This window comes from Mustela lutreola, chromosome 13 (assembly GCF_030435805.1).
Source record: "Mustela lutreola isolate mMusLut2 chromosome 13, mMusLut2.pri, whole genome shotgun sequence".
Taxonomy (NCBI): Eukaryota; Metazoa; Chordata; class Mammalia; order Carnivora; family Mustelidae; genus Mustela; species Mustela lutreola.
The window spans coordinates 71,048,432-71,070,157 of NC_081302.1; the positions used below are offsets into that span (position 1 = coordinate 71,048,432).

Consider the following 21,726-nt stretch of genomic DNA (forward strand, 5'->3'; position numbering starts at 1 on the left):
CCTGTTGGTGAGTTGTTACAAGTCTTACTTGTTCCCTGGGAAGCTAACAGAAAAATAATTCTTTCTATTTTTAATGAATGAGAGGCCCCTCCCAACAAAAGCATGAAAACTACAGATTGGCTCTAGCCCGTTTTTTATAACCCTTTCCTTCCCCCAAGCCTTGGCCGGGACCTCACAATGAGGTGCTTTGTGAGCCTCAAGCCAAGGTTGACTTGGCACCTCTGTCTCAGAGAGCATGTGCAGACTGTGTGTGACAGGCTCCCAGGGAAGCCACTTCCCACATGTGCTCCTCTGGTCCTCTCATTGGTGTTCGGGAGCAGGAGGTTGGTTCCTCCCGGTGAGCTGGGTGCTATGACAGATTAGACTTCTGTGCAAGAAAATAAATCCTGCACATACGATGTACTGCTTTAGACTCAAAGACCTCTTGGGATCTGACGTTGTAAGGTAAGCAGCGCTCTGTCACATTTCTTGAACTTTGAAACTGTGAATGTAATTTAAGGACGTTCCTTGAAACTCTTTGTTGTTTAATGTGAAACTTTAACATGCCGCTTTCCTGCTGCCTTTAAGAATAACAGCTCACTGTCAAACACACGCGCGCGTGCACACACACAAGCACACACACACACAAGCCGCAAGCCACTGCTTAAAATAAGAAAAAAATTCTTCCAAAATGAAATAATCATGTCGATTTGTTTTACTTTTCAACTTGTATGGAAGTGTCCAGGATGGGCTGGGTTTTCTCTCTGTTTTCAGAATAATCAGTGTCCTTTAAAACAGAATCAAATTATCTTTGCGACTTGAAAATGGATGTGTGCGCAGGATTAATTCTTGTAGAGAGAAAAGCCTGGTGGAATTGCAACCAAATGTCAGTCCAGGTCTGTGGGTCTTTAGGTGTGGCAGGGTGCTTGCTAAGGCCCAGGAGGGGATTAGAGAAACCCGTTGCCACCATTGTGTTAGTGCTGCTCTGCAAGACCTGGGAAATCTGCTGGGGACAGGTGTGCTGTGCACAGACCAGGTCCTTGTGAATGTGGCCAACTAAATCGGGAATTTGGAAGTTTAGTACAGTGCAGACTAGGAACCAGTGGTTTGTCAGACATAAAATGATGCAGAGCAAGTTCAACAACATGTAAGGCAGTTATGTATCTCATGTTCATGAAATCCAATCTTTTTGTGGAAATTTACAAGAACTTTTAATGTTTTTGCTCAAGTTTGACCAGATTCCAAGGCTTTGCCTATAGTTCTGTAAATAATCTATTTCTAAGAGGGCATCACTGTAAAAGATCTTTCTGTTGTAGGGAGAAATGATGCTAACTAAATCTTCTTTCTGTGTTCTGGAGACCATTCAGGAGAATACCTACCCGGTATTCACACTGTTTCTTTTAAATCTTTGTCCAGATGTTTCTCCTACGTTCCTACTTTGCCTTTATCTCTTCCTTGGGGATTAAGTTCCTGTGGGCATCTTAAACTTCCCCTGAAGTCTCCAAGTCCCTTCCGGTGCCCTTCTCACAGTCAGCACCAACGTGCTTCCACACCGAGCATTCAGAGTCTTGCTTATAGTTGTTTTTCTCACTCTGGAGAGTGGTTTACCTTGATCTATCAGCCCCCAAGTCATAGTCCTGTGACACAGGTTGCCTCCAGTTTATAGGCTGAGAAGGTGAGGCCCAGGGGGGCTAGGACACCCCACCTAAAGTGTGAAGGAGCAGTAGTGGATGGGGGGGTGCTGGCCTGGATGTCATCTCCCCTCCCCCAGGCTTTCTCCCTTCCAGGACTAAGCCACCTCACCTGGGTCCAGGTATTTCCATGCATCTACCCTTTGAACCGCATTACTGATTAGCTGCACACAGTTGAGGCGAGGTACTCATTCACTCCAAGGACCAGAATGTGGAAGCTACCTTTGGTCTGGGGAGAAGAAAATTTCCCCACCACGCACACAGTGTGGGGATCTCTGGAACCAAGAGTGGCCATCTGAGGATTTTTCTTCTCCTCTTGTTGTTCCATTTCTTGCTAGTCTCGGCACACATTTTTAAGACAGCTCAAGCAAAAAAAAAAGGTGAAGATTCCTAAGGAAATGAGGCTGGGGTTGTTTACTTATTGCAGCCAGGACACCCAGGATGCTAGTCTCAGAAGGATAAGCAGTGGACTTGGATTAGCATTCCAGTGTGCCATTGCCTCACAGAAAGATATTTTTAACTCCAAAACATCTCTACACATCTGCAATCCAAGTACCCCAAACATGAGAATAAATATTTAGGCAGTGTGTTAGCTTCATTAACTGGACCCTAACTCAGAGCTGGAATTCTTTTTCTTGTTCTAATAAAATTTAAAAGAACAAAAAAGGAGGTGGCAGGGAGCGGGGGGAATGGGCGGAAACAGAGGTAAAATGTATTGCCTCTGGCAGTTCAGGAAAAAAGGACCTAACCAGAGACCAGAATTTTTTTTTTTTTCAAGATTTCGCTTTTTCTTTTATCCAAGATGACATCTCTCCATTGAAAGATTCACTCAGGTTCTTGTGTTTTTCATCTTTGACGATGCTGGGTCTTTTCCTCATAGTTGTGCTCAGATAGAAATGCTTACATGGCAGTTCCCAAAAGGTAGACAAAGGCACTAGAAATATAGGAGCTAGGAATAAGAATTCTCTATCATTCTAACAACCAAACCCTGAGAAAATCTCCACCATTCTAGAACGCACATGTTAGCCTCATTTGTCTCTAGAGCTAATAGTTTCCTTTATTTTTGTTATTCTTACTTTTCATTCTTTACTGAATGAAGGAGGAGGAAATTAGCTGTGAAGATTTCACAACCCATCTGAAACACATTCCTTCAGTCATTCTGTAGGTTTTCACTGAGATTCCACAGGCACAGAAGTCTATTGAACAAACACAGAGAGACATGTGATTATTTTGTTTTAAACAAACCCTAGGAAGGCTAAGACAACAACCTAAAATTTAATGATCCTGACTGGATCCTTTTACACAGAAGATAGAAAATAATTTAAATATTTTGTTTTATGTAATACGGTACATTACACAAATTCATATAAAGTGCAAACTATCACCTATTTCCTGAAGCAGCACTTAGAAGGCTCAAGAAGAGTTAGCTAGCAACTCACAGGAGCTTTTGGTGACTCCTGTGTACCTTCCCTCGCAGACAGCCCTAAGTATAGACCAAGAGGGAAGAGCAGCAATTACAGCCCCTGGAACACACTGATTTTTAAAATAATAGTAATAACAGTAAGATGGGTCAAGAGAAAATAACATGAGAAAACTACGGACTGGGAGAATATTAAATGTATGTCATACTCTTGAATTCATTCTGTAGGGACATGGGAGGGTGAGGAAATTGAGCAATTTCCTTGAGAATAGGTCAGTGTAAAGTACTCGGAACAGGGGTGCTTGGACAGCCTTTGAGCTGTGTTTATCAACATATATTTCTGAGTAGGAGGTTATTCCTAATTGGTGTCTTCAGACAGTTTCAAAAAGAACTTACACCTACTGCTAAACTTTCCCAAGCTGGCAAGATTCTAAAATGGATTTTTTTTTTTAAGATTTTATTTTTTTATTTGACAGAGAGAGATCACAAGTAGGCAGAGAGGCCAGCAGAGAGAGAGGGGGAAGCAGGCTTTCCGCTGAGCAGAGAGCCCAATGAAGGGCTTGATCCCAGGACCCTGGGATCATGACCTGAGCTGAAGGCAAAGGTTTAACCCACTGAGCCACCCACGCGCCCCTCTAAAATGGATGATTAAAGGAAGGGTTTGCAGAGTATTCAAAGGAAATGCCACTGGATCCCTGGAAACCAGGGTAGATTCACTTAAAGGGAAATCATCAGGATAGTCGCATTTTCCCCCCTAATGTATTACTGGCTTGATAGACGGTAGTGTGTATTTAGCCAAAAGTAATCTGGTCAAAAGCAAATTGGCCAACACAACAAATCAGTTAAAAATTAGTATCTTCCATCATTTTACATTCAAGTATGAGTGATAAAGCATGGGACGGCTTTATAGCACTTTTAGTATCTTTAAACACTTCACAGTTTCCAGAATTCATCTTCAAACACTGTGTTTACACAGTGAAAAGTTTTACACTGTGAAAAGTTTTAACGGTTAAGGAATTGCTTAGGGAACAAGAATCCAACAAAAGGAGCTAAATACTCGAAATGACTAGAGTGATGGAACAATTTGCTACAGTTGTGATTTATGTATTATTTTAGAGTTTTTAAGCAACATATACTTATTATGGAAAATTATAATGCAAACCAGAACAAATTTTTAAAGATGATCCCACTTAATAGTGTCAACGAATGACTGCACATTAATGTATGACGGCCTTCCCTATGCATTTCCTATGACTACATATGATATTTTACCTACCATATGGTATTTGGAATTTAGCATATTTTTTAAAAATCCATCAGTTTTTGGACACTTGCATTCTTCTAATTAATTGCTACAGTATATTGTTTCAGTTAGTCTGCATTATAAGCAATGCTTGATAGGAACAACTGGATGGAAATGAATTAGAAATTTTAAAAAGTCAAACTATTGAGAAAAAAACAAAATATTGACAAAATATATAAAGTACAAAATGGATCACAACTCTATCCAATGGTACACAAAAATGACCAACTTTGAAACCACACTGATTGGCATTATTCTTCTTTATCTAGATCATTGTTTTGAGAAAATTGTCTTCTTGACCAAATTGCTTTTTGTCAAATTGCTTTTAGCGAAATTAAATCTGGCCAAATTAGAAGGAAACAATAGTTCAAGGAAATGCAACAGACAAAATGCTCATGAGCTTCTGTGGGGCATTGTGTAATTTCTTCATGATATAATTGGAGACAAGATTAAGAAATATGAGCTGAGTTAATGCAATTAAGCAGATTATTAACTGGTTGAATGAACGTACTTACAGGGTGCTTCTTAGCAACTGGCGGGGGAGTGTCTGATGGTTTATAAAACACTCTGTTCTTAGTCCTATCCTAATAAATACTTTTGTCAGTGTTTTGGATAAATGTATGTTAAACAGGTTTCTGGATATAAAGCCAAAAGGAATTAATACATTAGTGTGTTGACATCATCGAAATCCAAACAAACAACCTTAATAGGTTGGAATAACGATCTAAATTTCCCTAGACTGTTTAACAGGGGTAAGTATAAGATTATTTACTTTGACATAAAGGTAAATGCTAAAGTACTCTTTGGAAGAACCTGTACTTATAAAATAAGACTTTAGGATTTGGGTTGATGGTAAATTCCATGTGATATAGACAAAGAAGTTGATGTGATTTTTGGTGACATTTTTAGAAGCATAGGGGAGGAGTGCAAGTGGAAAATGCTACACCAGACCCTAGCTCTAGTACAAGCTATTCATCATTGTTTCATCCCTGGTATGACTTCGGTTGCTTCTGAGTACACATCTCATCCTTGAACTACCCTCAAATCCTGGAGTCCAAATGATGGGTCAATTCAGATGATGACCTCAAGAATTTCCACTCCAAAAGATCTATTTATTTCAATGTTACTGAGGCATCTGTGAGTGAATATGGAGAGGAGGGTAGTACTTAACCTAGCAGGACATATCTTCGAGACTCTATAAGATTGAGAATAATGATTAGATTTTTTAAAGATTTTATTTCTTTATTTGACAGAGAGAGATCACAAGTAGACAGAGCATCAGGCAGAGAGAAGGGAGGAAGCAGGCTCCCCACTGAGCAGAGAGCCTGATACGGAGCTTGATCCTAGGACCCTGAGATCATGACCTGAGCCGAAGGCGAAGGCTTAACCCACGGAGCCATCCACGTGCCCCAATGATTAGATTTTTTAACAAAGTGTGGTTGAACAGTTAGGACCCTGCAGGGACAGAATCATAAAAGAAAATATTCTTCATAACATGACAGTTAATGAGCATTAAAATTCTGGCTGGAGTGGAGCAAGCTGAGGAAGTCTAGAAGTACTATGTGAAGTTCAGGAGATGATGTGTAGCACACCAGCTAAACTCAGGCATGAGAGGCTTGATGAAGTATGAGTGCACTCTGAAATGATTTAAAGACTCAGGAGAAAATGCAAACCATCCATGATCTGGTCTCTTCCTCCTGTCCCACTCCTAGGACTAGGTTTATCTACTTGGGAGAGGTTTCTGTATTCCTTTTGATTTGTTTCTACAAGAGTTGCTTTCTTGAGCCTGTGCTCTTTTCACCCATCTGCACCTGCTGATTATTGGCTTGAGGCTCTCTTTAGTTCTTGTCTGCAAGTGATCCTCAGCAGGCTGTGATTTCCATTGTTCTTAAATCAGTGTCACTGGAAGGGAGGCAATACCGAGTGTGGTTTCAAGCAGAGGCTTAGGGTTAGATCCAGACCCCATCACTTGCCAGCTTTGAGAAATGCACTTAAGTTTTCTCAGTCTGTTTCTTCATGGGTAAAAATAAAATCATAATAGTATTAACAAGTTAGGGTTGTCCTGAGAATTAAATAAACCCATGCATGGTAAACCACTTAGCATAGTGACTGGAAAATTCAATTAAATTTTAAATTGTTATTGTTGCTGCTTTTAACTATCCTTGATACCAAACCAACCTTGTATACCCTCTGGGGATGACCAAATACTGATGTAAAGTAGCACATTGGTTTTGGGGGCTAGAAACAACTATAAGAACTAGCCAGCTATTACCATAATAAAAGGTAGGACCCAGACAGCTTCAACAAAATAAGGTATTTGGAAAGAAGAAGGAGTAACAATGAGCATACTTTCCACTCACCTCATCACTCACAGTCCCTGGAATATTCTCTACAGTCTCCAACTGGAACATATCATCATAAGTATAGAATAAACCTCTTTCATATAAGAAGACCTAATCCTATTCATGGGAGGTTATATTACTAATACTTCATAGAGAGAATTTTTTTTTCTGAAATTTTAAGAGACTAGAACACTAAGCCCTCCTGTACCTTGCAATCCAACTTGAACTATTATTAACCCATAGCCAATCTTGTTCTATCTGTACACTCCCATGGTGCCCACCTCAGATATTTTTGTGATCTGAATCCAAGACATCATCATTTCATCTATAAATATTTCAACTTGTGCAGACTTAGTTTTAACATTTTACTCCCCCCACCCAGGGGACATTTTTGATGGATATTTGAAACAATTAAGTCCAAAGTATTTCAGAGCAGTAATTATTCAGCATCCATTAAAAAAGATAATTTTTTAATGGATTACATGAAAAACTTTTTTTCATGTAATGAAGAGTTATTTTCATGTAATGAAGAGTGAAGAGTTATCAAGCTCTTTTCACATTTTTGCATATCAGAAATTGGAATGAATTTTACAGTTGATGGCAACTTTAGTTTAATCGAGTGATATTTTTCTTTCTTCGTATAAAATCTCATGGTCTGTCTCAGAGAATGATGCCTTAGAAATGAAGAAATGCAACAGCTGGGAAGATATATGGGCACACACACACACAGCCCTCTAAAACTACATGTTTAACTACCTACTTACCCAGTTTCCTGTACATATCTATATAAATAAGAAAATGAAAATAAATTTAAATTAAGTTAATTCCATAAGTTCTGAGAGGGCAAGATATTTCTGAATATGTAAGGTTACAACCTGGAAAGTGTGGGAAAGAGAGAAAAACCACAGAATTTTATCCCAGCAGGTGTAGAAGCATGCCTAAAACAGAGTACAAAGCTTGAAATTCTCAAGATGAGCTTGTGTCTCCTTTAATAGTGCCATGGTGAAAATCTTCCTTTCTTCATCATCAATTTTGTCCTCACTCATCACTTTAGCTTTCAGTAGTTTTGGGTGATAATCAGAAGGCAGTTTCTAATTACAATTTAGTTTGTAACAAAAGCTTCAGTTACAATTAGTAGAAAACATATTTTGTCTTGAAAAATAGTGAACAACTGAATAGAAACTCCTATACTTAGGTGATGAGCAAACACAATATGAACTTATGCCATCATTTTATTTCAGAGTTTTCCAAGTGGAGGTCACAGAAATGGCATGGTGTCGTGAACATGACAAGAGAAGCAGAGGGGGATGTGTGGTGGTCCCAAGGAGCTGGGAAGACACATGATGTAGATGTGAAACAGCCAGTGTATTTATGTGGCTGCTCTGTTTCTGTATGAGCTAGTTTGACAAGCAAATACATCTTCTGAACTTTTTTAAAAAATATTTTATTTATTTATTTGACAGACAGAGATCACAAGTAGGCAGAGGGGCAGGCAGAGAGAGAGGAGGAAGCAGGCTCCCTGCTGAGCAGAGAGCCCAATGCAAGGCTCGATCCCAGGACCCTGGGATCATGACCTGAGCCGAAGGCAGAAGCTTTAACCACTGAGCCACCCAGACGCCCCTCTTCTGAACACTTTTAAAGCTGGTCTAATCCACTACTTTGTTTCTACAAGGTTCGTTTTAAAAGTTGGATGCGATAAGGGACTACAAGATCTAGGACTAGCTGTGTGACTTTGGGCAGTCGGCTGAGGATTCTCTGAACCTCGGATGAAAAAAATAGACCAAAAAATGTACTCATAACATCAGACTATAACCTTCATGAGGGCAGGTACTTTTGACTCTTTTGTTCAGTGCTGTATTTCTAATGCTTAGAGCAGTGGCTGGCACATAGTAGGTGCTCAATTGATGCTAAATGGATAGATGAATCTTAGTTCCCAAATTCTGGGACAAAGGCTTTAGGAGAGAGAATTTATTTCTAGTCATTGCAACTGGTCCAAGAATGTTACCTGAACACTGTGTAAACTGAATAGTTAATGTTTCCCATATATATGATTTACCACTTTTCAAACATATGGAAATTCTTTTGTGTTTCATACAAATTTTAAACCATAGAACTAATATTATGTGAAATTCTTTGATAATATAAGCAAACATTATATAGCACTTAGTTTAACAGATATGCTAGGCACTTCAGTGTCCACAATATCCTGTGAATCTTGTACTTTAATTATCCCTGTTTTGCATATGAGGTCACTGAGGTAGAGAGGTGAAGTGATGGAAATCCAAGCAACCTGGATACAGATGCCTTGCTCTTAACCACACTGATCTATTAATATTGCCAAGGATTTTTCTAGCTCAGTACAGTAATTCCTCCACTAACATGATGTCTAAGATCATGTCCAGCCCATAAATGGTGTGATTCTATATAGTAATTCCCAATCCACACATTAGTAACATTAAAACAACAGTGCCAAGTGCATTCCAAGAAGCACTAGCCATTTCTCCTAAAATTCATGGAGGAGATGTATAAATTTTCCTTCATTTAGAGATTAGGAAGGACTTACTCCATTTAAAGATTAAGAAACTGGCATGTCATTCTGAGAAATTCTGCCAAAAATCCTGGGGTCAAAGGAATGGTTAGACCTTACCACATGGCTTAGTCTCATTTTAGCAATAACTTCTCTTCCTTTGGGGGCAAGTCAGGTTATTTTATGCCTTGGTTTATTCCAGGTCCCCACAGTCAAGGGCAGAATATACTGACATGTTTAGCTCAATGGCTTGTACTGAACCAGGAGACTGACGTTGACTTATGACCTCCCGCCTTGGGACCCTCATTAACCATAAGTTATGACACTCTAGAGAACCCTGGAGAGAGTCAAAGCATGGAATTCATTTTATTTTTAGTCTAATGGTTCCCTCTTCTCTCATTTCAGATCAGTCCTTTCTCAATGGCTTCCTCTGAAAGCCAGCAAGCTTCTAGTTGGTTAAACATTACTTAGCCTCATTATTGAAAGAAAAATAGGAGAGCTAAAATAAAGAAGCACTTTCTTCTGTAAGAGAAAAAATATTCAAAGTAGTAATTACTCCATTGTCTGAAATGTTCTGTTAGGCATTGTCTTTCCATCAAAATTAACCAGTACAAAGAAACTGGCAGGAGAAGGGAGCTGGTAGAAAAAATATTGTTTTCATTTAGCTTCTGGTTAAAAGATAATTTGAATGTGCTTATTACTTACTTAGAGGTAGACAAGTAACCATTAATTCTTGGCCATCCAAAGATTAAGTATCTGTGTATTGGTTTCCTTTTTTTTTTGTCCTTAACTTGATAGCCTCCTGAATGTTTTGTAGTAGTAGATCAGACGTTCTTGACTTTTTTTTTTTCTTTTCTTTCTTTTTGGATCACACTCTCCTTGAAAAATGCCACAGGGTTGCTACTTGGAAGATTTTTCATAAATTGCTTAGAATGTCCAGGGGTTCAGGTATTCTCTTGTTTTAAACCCCGTCCAAAAGGAGTAGTAGGTAAAACACAATCAAACACTGACCTTAAAAAGAAACAGGAATTTGCTTCTTAGAAGCCTGGTTTGTGTTGTGGGATGATTCACTGACTGGTGCTTGGCCCTGAAATGTTGGCCAATAACAGGGACCCCTCTTGCCCTACTTTATTCTCATCATTCAGACATTCACAACATAGATTATCAACAGTCCTTCACATAATATCATGTTATCTTTTTGGTCAAGAGGAGTAAGATGACTTTAAATGTGGTATTGGAGGTTCAAAATGGACAACAGACTTGCTCCAAACAGCAGCAAGAATAAGAAAATGCCAGCACTCAAACCAGGTCTGTCAGATTTCTTTGAGGCAAGAGACAACATTGTTAAGCCCAACAGAGGCAGCAAGCTGGGAATACCTTAAAGGAAATTTTCACCTAGTGCAAAATCAACACAGTTCCATAAGTCTCAGAAGGAAACCTCAACTGAAATGTGCTATTTATATGGAACCCTTGGTGTTTTGTTCTTTCTTACCATGACACCAAAAACTCAACTATTGTAAAAACTCATTGAATGGATCTGCTACTAAATCCTTACTTGGTGTTGTGTTATGCATGACCATGGGCCACAAAGAAGAAACAGGTAGAATGCAAAAAAGCCTCCGTGGGCAGTTTCACTTGATGGAAAGGGCAGTGGGTTAGAAGTACAGCGTTGAACAATTAGTGCCTCCTCAACACTTTTTCTCTCAGGTCCTGAGTGGAAAGGGCTTGAGATTTCTTGGGTCAAAGAATTCTTATGTTTTATCTCTGGGTTTGAACAACCCAGGTCCCATTCGTCCTGTAGAGGCAATACTTGGACACTTCCCTTCCTGTTAGAAGCTGTCCAGCTCCCATTGGAGGAGCAAGGTCAGACTTTATCATGGCGGAAGAACAGTTGCTGCAGCATGAGGCTTAGGCAAGTACAACAGAAGTTGATGATCTCATTCAAGGTAATTTAGAATCATGGGCCTCTCATTTCCCGTTTGGTGAAATCTGAGAGATCCCATCTGCCTTCCTTCTTCCTGCTCTCCTTCCATGCTCTTCCTTTTCCACTTCTCTCTCTCTCTCTCTCTGTGTCTCTCTCTTCCTGTTCAGAAATTATGGGCAGGGAAATTTATCTATAGATAGTTAGGGATCTACTGGACTTCCTCTCTATACTGTGACAGGTTAGATCTTATTGAAGACTAGAATTTTACCACCTTGTGATAGATTAGTTTCATTTAAAGATTCAGGAGGTGCTCTAAAGGTTAAGAGATGGCCCACAGCTACAGAGTCAGCTTAGGGGCTGGAAGTGATTCCTAGTGTCGCCTTCCTTCGATTTCACCAAATCGCCTCCTTAGATATTGCTATTGGGAAGAGGGGCCGAGCTGAAGGCTGATATGGGAGTGTGGAAATAAATGACGACCACCAAATGAGAACAAATGGAGGTAATTTATTTGGCATTTACTATAACAGGAGAGTTAGTCACCATCACGAGCCCTTGGCAGAAATTCAAAGGCAGACAGGGGAGTGGGAAAGCTTTCTAGGGGAAAAAAGAGAAGTCTCAGGGTGTGACCCACTGAAGGTTTTTGGCATGCAGAAGCTGGAGGAGGGCTAGCTACAAGTGGGGCTTCCTATGTGAGTGCTTCGAGGAGCATTTTTGACTGATTGGTCCTGAGTTGGAAATAGGGATTTAAAAAAATAGGGAAGCTGACAGTCATTGGCTAAGTCCTGAATGATCTGGGCCATTGCTGTGGTGGCTGTGGTTGGCTTCCTGGGCTGGTTGGAACAGAGGTGGTGTGTCAGACCTCTGTCATCACATACAGCCTGGCCATTGTCCCCTTGTGTATTCTGTCTCTCAGGAGGGATTGCTAAGAAATGCAGCCCTCCTCCAGTCTCTCAGAGGAGACATGTTAGTGGCATATCTGAGGCTTCCTTTTCCCGTATCCTCTGTGTTCCGTCTGTTACAGTTCTTTTCTTGAGCAATCTCTCTGACATCCCCACCTTTCCTTCCACCAAGGCCTTGTCCAGACACATCATGTCCTTTCTCAGGAACTGCCAAAACTCTGACCCAGCTTGATTCCTATCTCCACTTACCTGATCCTTAAGTCCATCCAGCAAACTGGCTACTCTTAGGTTAATGTCCCCTGGCCAGCTGCTTTTTGTGACAGGGAGGCCCAAAGCAAATGAAATAACACCTAACATAGCTCTGTTCTCATCAGTCCAGGTCAAATTTGTGAAGCTTTCTGCCTGACTTTCTAAGTCCCGTCATGGTCTGGCTCACATGGCCAACTCTACTTTATTTCCCCCGTCCCTTAAGACCGTGGCCTCCCTTGCTCTCCAGCCTTATGAAAAAGAACCTATGCAAAGAAAGAGCCTGGAAAAGGCTCCCAGCGTGTTAGGAGTTTGGTCCTCAGTTAAGTCACGTGGTTTTATTATGTTCATGGCCATAGACTAACCTCCACTAGCAGTCACCCCAGAGAAAGATGTCCTAAGGTGAATCCCTATTCATCTTTTAGATTTTTAAAGTATTTTATGATTTAGAAGGCTTTTTTTTTCACACTTATTGCTTCAAGTTATTATCATAACAAAACTAGGAGGAAATTTAATGCAATATTGCCCCCATTTTATAGGTGAGAAAATTCGTGGTTTCTTAAGTGGTGTACCCCAACTTACACAGATAGTAGGTGTATAGAATAAATAAGTAAACAATATTTTCATAGTCTCTATTTCTAGAACTGTGCTCTGGGAATTCAGCTGACCACTTGTATTTTTACTTTTCTGATAGCTATAGAACTTATGGGCAATATAGAAAAAGGTAAAAATGAAAGGAAAAAACCATGTATAATTGTGCTCTCCTAACGATAACCACTGTTAACATTTCGTATATTTCTTTGGGGTGCTTTTTTTTACTATTTTGAAATAAATGATCCCAAAGTCCATATAATTTGAATTACTGTTTGTTATTTAAATAATTGACTAAGGCATTTCCCCATTTTTAAAAATTCATAGTAAAAAATTCATGACAAATATTTGATGCATAATATTTCCTCTTTTGCACATACAAAATGTAATAAGCTATCTCCAAGCAGCTAAACATTTACTTAGTTTATAGCATTTGTATTTTTTTAAATGTTGTTTCAATTTTTGTTCATACTGCATCTTGGATCCTTTACCAAGAATAGTTCTAAGATTTCTATCATTGAAAGCAATATTATTTGATATTAGAATGTTATTTTCTAGAAAAGCTGCTTTAATTCAAACTACTGTCAACAGCGGGAGGTAATAAACACCTCATCTCACTCTTACTGACCCTGAATTTGATATGTTCTCAAAACCTTGCTAACGTTATGGAGAAAACAGTGTCTCATTTTAACTTGTTTCATTATTGTTTGCTGCTATTGAGACCAATTTTTTCTCATACATTCCTCGGCTTTTTATATTTCCTCTTTGGGAAAGTTTTGTCTCCTTATCCATGATGGGATTGTGGCAGTTTTAAAATGAATGAATATGCGCTTTAGAACTCATTTTTACCTCTTTATGATCTCTGCTGAGGCAGCTTTGAGGGAAATCTAATAGAGCATGGCGTACCTCTTATTTCCACAGATATTGATTTGTTGTTTCCCAGAAAGCAGTTAAAAGCATAGGGACCACATCTGGTATAGGAGGTGAGGGTTTTCTCAATAAAACTGGGTTGGAAGGACCTCAAGAACAGTCCTTCTATCCTCTTTTTTTTATATCCTCAATAGAGACTTGTCCCAATTCCAGGAAATACTGAGGTACATTAACAAACACTTGGTTTATAGCTTAGGAAAATGGAGAGGCATGTAAAGATCAAGCAAAGGCCCATGATTTGCCAGAGAGCAAGTCAGGATTATCCTGTACCCTTGACTAGTCACACACTAATTGGACTTCCAACCTCTTCTGGTCAGGTCTGTTTAGGAAGAGTATTAATGCTTTCAAACAGTATTTTGACATCTCTGGTAGTCTTTCAATTATAAAATTTTCAAAACAAAGCAAAATTTAACTTCATTTCATACATGCAGTAGACATCTACATATAATCAAGTTAACAAGTGTGATAACATCAAACTGATGGGAATCTCTGGTAAATAGTTTTGCGGCCTGGGCAAGAAATAAATCAGTGATGATGTATTTGTGAGCCTGTATGTATATCAGAATATGATCAGATTTCTTTTTCTTTCTAGAAGTTTATCTTACTCTTCTGTTCTCCTCTCCTCCTCCTTGGTCCTCCCCTACACACATACATACACTCCAAAGTGGGGTCCCTTCCTACCCCCAAATTTTCAGGACTAACAAAATTCAGTCTATGTCAGAGCTTGCCTTACTTTCTTACTTCCTCTTCCCTTGACTGACTTTATGAACGGTGCTTTTCAGATCAATCACTTGAGAAGGTAGACTTTATCAGTATTTGTTTCCAAAAGAGAATCAGAAGTTGAGAGACAAATCCTCCGTATCTTTTTTCTTGTAACCCTGGCATTGCGCTTTGGTAGCCGATTTAGGTGACTCCAAATCACTAGGGTCAGACTCCATCACACTTATGGGCATTTGAACTTGCTTTCTGGATTCAAGAGCAGTTGGTTCTGTTTATTAATTAAGGACACTATGTGCTCTGGCTCGTTGAGTGGTCTTTCTTGCAGAAATCTAAAGAATAAGGTTATTAGATAAAATACAAGGCACCTGGTCAAATCTTAATTTCTGGTAAACATCAAATAAATTGGTAGTACAAGTATGTCCCAAATATGGCATGGGACATACTTATAAAAAGTAATTTTTGTTGATGTGGAATTCAGTTTTAACTGGGTATATTTTTATTTGTTAAATTTTACTACCCTACCAAAGAAACAACACCATCAAAGAACTAAGAGCACAAATCAAATACTTATTTAATGTCCTACCTTCCTACACACTGACACAGCAGGGAGAACCACCAGCAAGTTTTATCATCAAAGAGAACAACTGTACACGGCAAGGGTCTAGGCTTCATCAGGACCAGCAGGTGAAGGCAGAAACACAACAGGCAGGCAAAACCACAGGACTCTGATGGGTTATTCTCATTACAGAGATTTTAACAATTACAGAGGTTTTCACTGTCAGAAATATCTTTTTAGACAGTGAAAAACTGTAAGAACTAGCACACATAATAGTGCTGTTTCAGAAAACAAAATCTTGCTTAATGTTATTGACATAAACATATTAATTCAACAAAGAAAAAAATGTACAAATATGAATCAGTTACAAGAAAAATCGTAATTCTACCTGGGCTGGAGCCTCGTTGGGAAAGACTTCATTGGGCACAGACTGTCACTGACCCTGCCCCTCCTGCATACCTAGCCTCTACTCTCCTCCCACAAAGGTCCTCCGAGGACCTCTCAACTTTTCAAAAGCTCTGTTCAAACAGAGCATTGGCATCTCTGGAATTTAATGAAGATGGTTATCCAAGAACAGAATGTGAAATCATATCAGGTATGATTTAGGCTTGTGAGTAATCAAGATTCAAATATTTTGTTTGGGCAATAGACATAGTTTCCCAGCTTATAGTATATGCAGTGTTTCAATTTTACCAGCAGTGGTGTTGTTGGAGTGGGGTCAAGAGGTCAGGGGGACACTAAGTCTGGGTTAGTTAGCCCAGAATGTCATTTTGCTAGACACACAACAGCTACATCTGATGCTTGAGAGATAAACTTTAAAAACTGATTTTCCACCCAAATTTGGACCTACTGATTTTTTTGCATGTCCAAGAAAAATAAGACTTTGAATCTGCCCTCCAATTGCATCTCAATGGGGATATTTTTGCCTTGGCATCTCTGGTGTCTTCAGCTGGTAAAAAATCATTGGTGTGAAGAAGAAAAAGTATGTTGAGAAAAAGACACTTCAGGCTAAGAGGCAGAAAACTGTCCCTAAATTAACAAGTGACTTAACTTTAATAATTTGGATTTCTCATGTGCCAGAAGGGGAAAGTACTGTCTATTCCATTTCCCCCAGCATTGAATTGTAGACATAAGAGTACATTGCAAAGTTAAAAGCGCTATAGAAACATAATAATCCTATTTGTACATGTTTGTTCATAGCAACATGACTCACAGTACCAAAAGGTGGAAACAGTTCAAATGTCCATCAACTGATGAATGGATACACAAAATGTGGTAGACGTGCAACTAAGCATAATGTGGCCTTAAAAAGGCAGGAAATCCTGACACATGCTACAACATAGATGCAACTTGAAGACTTTGTATTAAGTAGAAGAAGCCACTTAACAAAAGGACAAACATTGTATGATTTCACTTTTGTAAGAGACCTAGAGTAGGCAAATTCATACAGACAAAAGGCAGAGCAGTGGTCTCTGGGCAGTGGGGAGGAGGGAATGAGAAGTTACTATTGAGAAGGAACAAGTTTCAGTTTTGGAAGATGAAAAAGTTCTGTGGATGGCTGGTGGTCATGGTTCCACAGCAGTGTGAATGTTTTTAATGTCACTGAACTGTATGCTGAAAAATGGTCAGAATGGTAAATTTTAGGTTTTGTATATTTTACATATATATTTATATATATTTAAATATATATTTTTATATATTTGTCTATTTTATATGTATATTGTATTTTATGTATATATTTTTTACAGTGAAAAATACAGCAATTATAAGTGACAGATTTGGGGAACCTAGGTGCCTCAGTATGTTAAGCGTCTGACTTAGGCTGAGGTCATGATCTCAGGAATCTGGAATCAAGTTTCATGCCAAGTTCCCTGCTCAATGGGAAATCTACTTCTCTCTCTCCCTCTCCCCTTCCCCCCAAATAAATAAATAAAATCTTAAAAAAAAAAGTGATAGTGGATTTACTGGCACAAGTAGTATAGATAGGCTGGAGGAAAACTTCATATTATATTGGGCTTATGTAAAAGGATGGGCTCAGCTACTTACATCAAAATATTATGGCATGTTTCCATATATGAAGTGAAGAGGCAGGGTGACCCTTAGATAGTATGTCTAAAACTTTTTTTTGGGGGGGGGTCTAAAACTTTCAAAACAAATTAAGGATTCTAAAGGAAATTTACATGCCTATGTTGTAAGAATAAGTTAGATAACTGCTTAATTTGCCCCAGAATATCCCCCCCCAAGCAAGTGAGGGGAATGTCTTGAATATCTGCATATTTTCTACATGTTGGACTTTAAATCTGCCATTTCGGAGCCTCTGCTATATGTTTTAATACCTTCCTGTGCTTCTTGTATTTTAATGAGTATTTTATACTTACTTTTGTCCTTTTCCTGATAATACTATGAGGTGTGTGTTGACTTCTTCAATATTAAATACGCAATACCTGGCACTGGGCTGGGCACTTTATTTTTGGAATAAATGAACAAATGTGCAGGGGTGATGGAATCATACGTTAAGTATGTTTTTAAGCTAAATAGACCTTATAACTTCTATCACTCCTGAGCGTGCACATGTCCTAACATGTTTACACCCAAGATCCTCAGTGGAGAGCTATAGAGTTCAGAGTGCTCTAGGGGAAGTTCTTGGGACTGTGGGATCAGTACAGGGTTGGTCGAGGCACACTTGCCTTCTCAGGTAAGCCACAGGGGTCTCTGGTCTAAAAGAACCAGGATTTAGAGTCCTGGTCATTGTCTTTTCATTGGAATCCCCTTGGGAGTATTCCCCAGGTTTCCACAGGCATCTAAGTTATCCTGAGGATAACTCAAAGTTCTTTTAATGTGCATATATAAAGATTGCAAGACCTTTATATATATATATATACATTTTAGATTGATATTCCTTTTTTTCTTCCATTTCCCCCTTTTTTCTCTCATTCCTTCAGTTCTTCCCTCCCTTTTCTTCCTTCCTCCCAAATACTGAGCAGCTGCTATTTCCAGGGACTATTTCTAGCATGAAATATAGAACAAAAGAAAAACAGACTATATAAAACCAGAATTTAGATTCTGGTAAGGCAAGAGGGGAGACAGCCAGTAAACAAATATTTAGAGAATACATCGCGATCGATCGTTGTGATGGAGAAAAGTAAAACAGGGAAGTGGGGGTAAAACAAATGCAGATAGAGTGCTGGGAGAAGAGCAAGTCAAAGCGGGAGTGTGGCTGACATGGACCAAGAGTGAACGGCTTCATTAACTTGCTTAACTTCTTCCAAGCTAAGAACCTCTGCTTCACGTGTTTCCCATTTTCAAGCACATTACTCCAAGTGTGTCCCATGGGGTCCACACCAGCATTTCCCTGGAGACTTCAAAGCCCTGTTACCACTCAGCAGTCTGGGAACAAACCCAGGAACCTTCTTCTGGCTGATGCTATATGCCTGTGTTCATATGGAAATTCACAAGCAATTTACATTTATTAATTCACTCATTTGCTTATTCATTAAAGTCTACTGTCTGCCCATCACTCTATAGAATTCTGAGGAATCAAAGATGAAAAAGGCCAAGCTCCTGCTGCCCAAAGTGTTTTAGTGTGCACACATGCATTCGCACACACACACACACACACACACACACACAAACCTACAGGGGGATGACTCCCACCACCTATGGAGATTAGGGTTGGAATGAAGTGGGAGTAGAGAGAATAAGGGTGTCTTCTTTTGAGAGGAAAACAGTGATTTTCAAAGTCTCCATTTATTATAGACTCACAGGTCATTAATTGTTGACTATAATATATTAGCCTCACATATTAAAACTGGTATGGGAGGGTAGCTCAGTGGGCTGAGCCTGTGCCTTTGGCTCAGGTCATAATCTCAGGGTCCTGGTCTCTGCTTGACAGGGAACCTGCTTCTCCCTCTCTCTGCCTGCTGCTCTGCCTACTTGTGACCTCTCTCTCTCTGTCAAAGAAATAGATAAAATCTTAAAACAAACAAACAAAAACACCAAAAATCTGCATGGGAAAATGCCATCAATTCTTGCCAATAAATACATTTCTTTTCTGAAGGAACTATCCACTCTTGCAGGTCTGATTTCAGTAGCATAATACTTAGCAAGACTTTTAGCTCATGCAATTCAAAAGGAAAGTTTATTATTATTGTTTATTTACTATGGAATAGCATTTAAATTCGAGTTAACCTCTTGCTAATAACTGCATCTGAATTTAGAGAGACATTAGGGATCAGGTCTTGCCCTGTTAAAGTCAATTATAGAAAGAAAGATTTCTATTATTATCTTGTTTTTCTAAAGCATTCAGAATTATAAAATTCCATGCAGTTATTTTGTGTATCCTCTTTCTCAGCATCACCCCAAGGGGCTAGAGACAGAGCAAGCGGTCCTTTTTACAAAGAGGGAAATGAGTCTTGCTCAAGTGAAGAGTGGCTTGTCAAGGACTGTAAGATGGTTATGGGTGATAGGTAGGACAAGAAACTCCAAAGTCTGCCTCTGGAGTAATATTTTTTGGATCAAAGTCTCCTTCCCTTCAGTAAGCCACAGAAGACGTAGCATATGCAAAATCCAGGCAGAAGTACTTCCAGAACTTTCACTTCTGACTAACCAAGTTAAAATCATGAATAACCTAATAGTTTTTGCACCACAGGCAGAATACTTCACAGAAATTTACCTGTTTTTATCTTCAGTAAATTATATTTTAACTTTCTACCTTACTCTATTGAATTTTTTGAGATATAATTCTCATACCATAAGATTCACCCTTTTAAAGCGCACAAGTCTGTGGTTTTAGAATATTTGCGACATTGTTAAATCATCATTGCTAATTCCAGAACATTTTCTTTACCCTCCCCCCAAAAAACCCATTCCCATTAGCAGACATCCTCCATTCTCCCCTTCCCTAGTCCTCGGCAACCCCTCAGCCACTCTTTGTGTCTATGGATTTCCCTATTCTGGCATTTCATATAAATGGAATCATACAACATGGAGGCTTTTGTGTCTAGCTTAACACAGCATGATGTCTTCAAAGTTCATTCATGTAGTAGTATTTATCAGCATTTCATTCCTTTTTAAGCACTAAATAATTCCATTGCATAAATATATCACATTTTCTTTATTAATTCATCAGCTAACGAGCATTTGGATAATTTCTGCATTTTGACCATAATGAACATTCCTGTATACATTTTTGCATGGACATATGATTCGATTTCTCCTGTTTGTACACTTAGGAGTGAAATAATTGGGGTCATAAGATGACTATGCCAACCTATTTTTCCAAAGCGGTTCTACCATTTTACCAACCCACCAGCAATGTATGTGATTCCAATTTCTCCACATCCTGGCCAATAGTTGTTACTGTTTGTCTTTTTTACTGTAGTCATCTTAGTGAATGGGGAGTGGTATCTCATCGGGAGAAGTTTTGACTTGTATTTCCCTAATGATTAATGAGGTTGAGCATCTTTTTTAATGTGCATGTTGTGTATCTTCTTTAGAGAAATGCCTGTTCAAATACTTTGCCTATTTTGTTTTTTTTTTTTTTAAAGATTTTATGTATTTATTTGATAGACCGAGAGAAGGCACACCAGGGGGAAGAGCAGGCAGAGGGAGAAGCAGGCTCACCCTGAACAAGGAGCCTGATACAGGACTCAATCCCAGGACTCTGAGCTGAAGGCAGACGCTTAACCAACTGAGCCACCCAGGCGCCCTTACTTTGCCCATTTTAAAATTGGGTTATCTGCCCTTTCATTGCTGAGTTTTACATGTTTTTTTGTATATTCTGAATGCTAATCTTTTATTGGATATGTAATTTATAAATATTTCCCCCAATTTTGTGATTTATCTTTTCATTTTCTTGATAGTGCCCTTTGCAGCACAAAAGTTTTTTAATTTAGAGTAAGTCCAATTTATCTCTTTCTTGTTTTGCTGCCTTTGCTTCTGGTGTTACACCTAAGGATCCATTGCCTAATCTGCAGACACAATTTTTCCTCTTGTTTTTCCCCAAGAGTTTTATAATTGTTGCTCCTACATCTAGGTGTTTGACCCATTTTTGCATATGGTATAAGGTAGGTTCTAACTTCATTCTGTTGCATGTAGAAATCTAGTTGTCCCAGCACCATTTATTGAAAAGACTATTCTTTCCCCACTGAATAGTCTTGGTACCTTGGTTGAAAATCAGTTGACCATGGATATAGGGGTTCAATTTTGGACTTAATTAAAATCTCAAAATCAATTGTTTTGATTGCTCTAGGTTTGTAATAAGTCTTAAAATTAGTAAGTTTGAGTCCTATAAATTTGTTCTTCTTCCTCAAGACAGTTCTGGCATATTCAGGGTCACTTGCATTTCCCTATGAATTTAAAAATCAGTCTGACAGTTTTTCTGTAGAACAGGCAACTTGGTTTTTGTTAGGAGTCTGTGGATTAATTTGAGGAGTCTTGCCATCTTAATGATATTAAGATTTCCAGTCCATGCATAAGAAATGTCTGTTGACTTCTTTAACTTCAGTGATGTTTTCTGTTTACCGTATACATGTCAGATACAATTTTTGTTGAATTTTATCCCTAAGTATTTTATTATTTTCGATGATATAAATTAAAG

General features: G+C 38.8%; 1 protein-coding gene across 2 annotated transcripts in view; it reads left to right on the forward strand.

The window, feature by feature from the left end:
• Positions 1 to 273: 273 nt before the first annotated feature.
• The window catches only part of STARD13 (StAR related lipid transfer domain containing 13), a 522,962-nt gene continuing 501,509 nt past the window's right edge, over positions 274 to 21,726 (forward strand). For both annotated transcript variants that reach the window (XM_059144444.1, XM_059144447.1), the window contains exon 1: positions 274 to 444. The gene's annotated coding sequence lies outside the window, so the exon portion shown is untranslated. The remainder of the gene's footprint in view (positions 445 to 21,726) is intronic.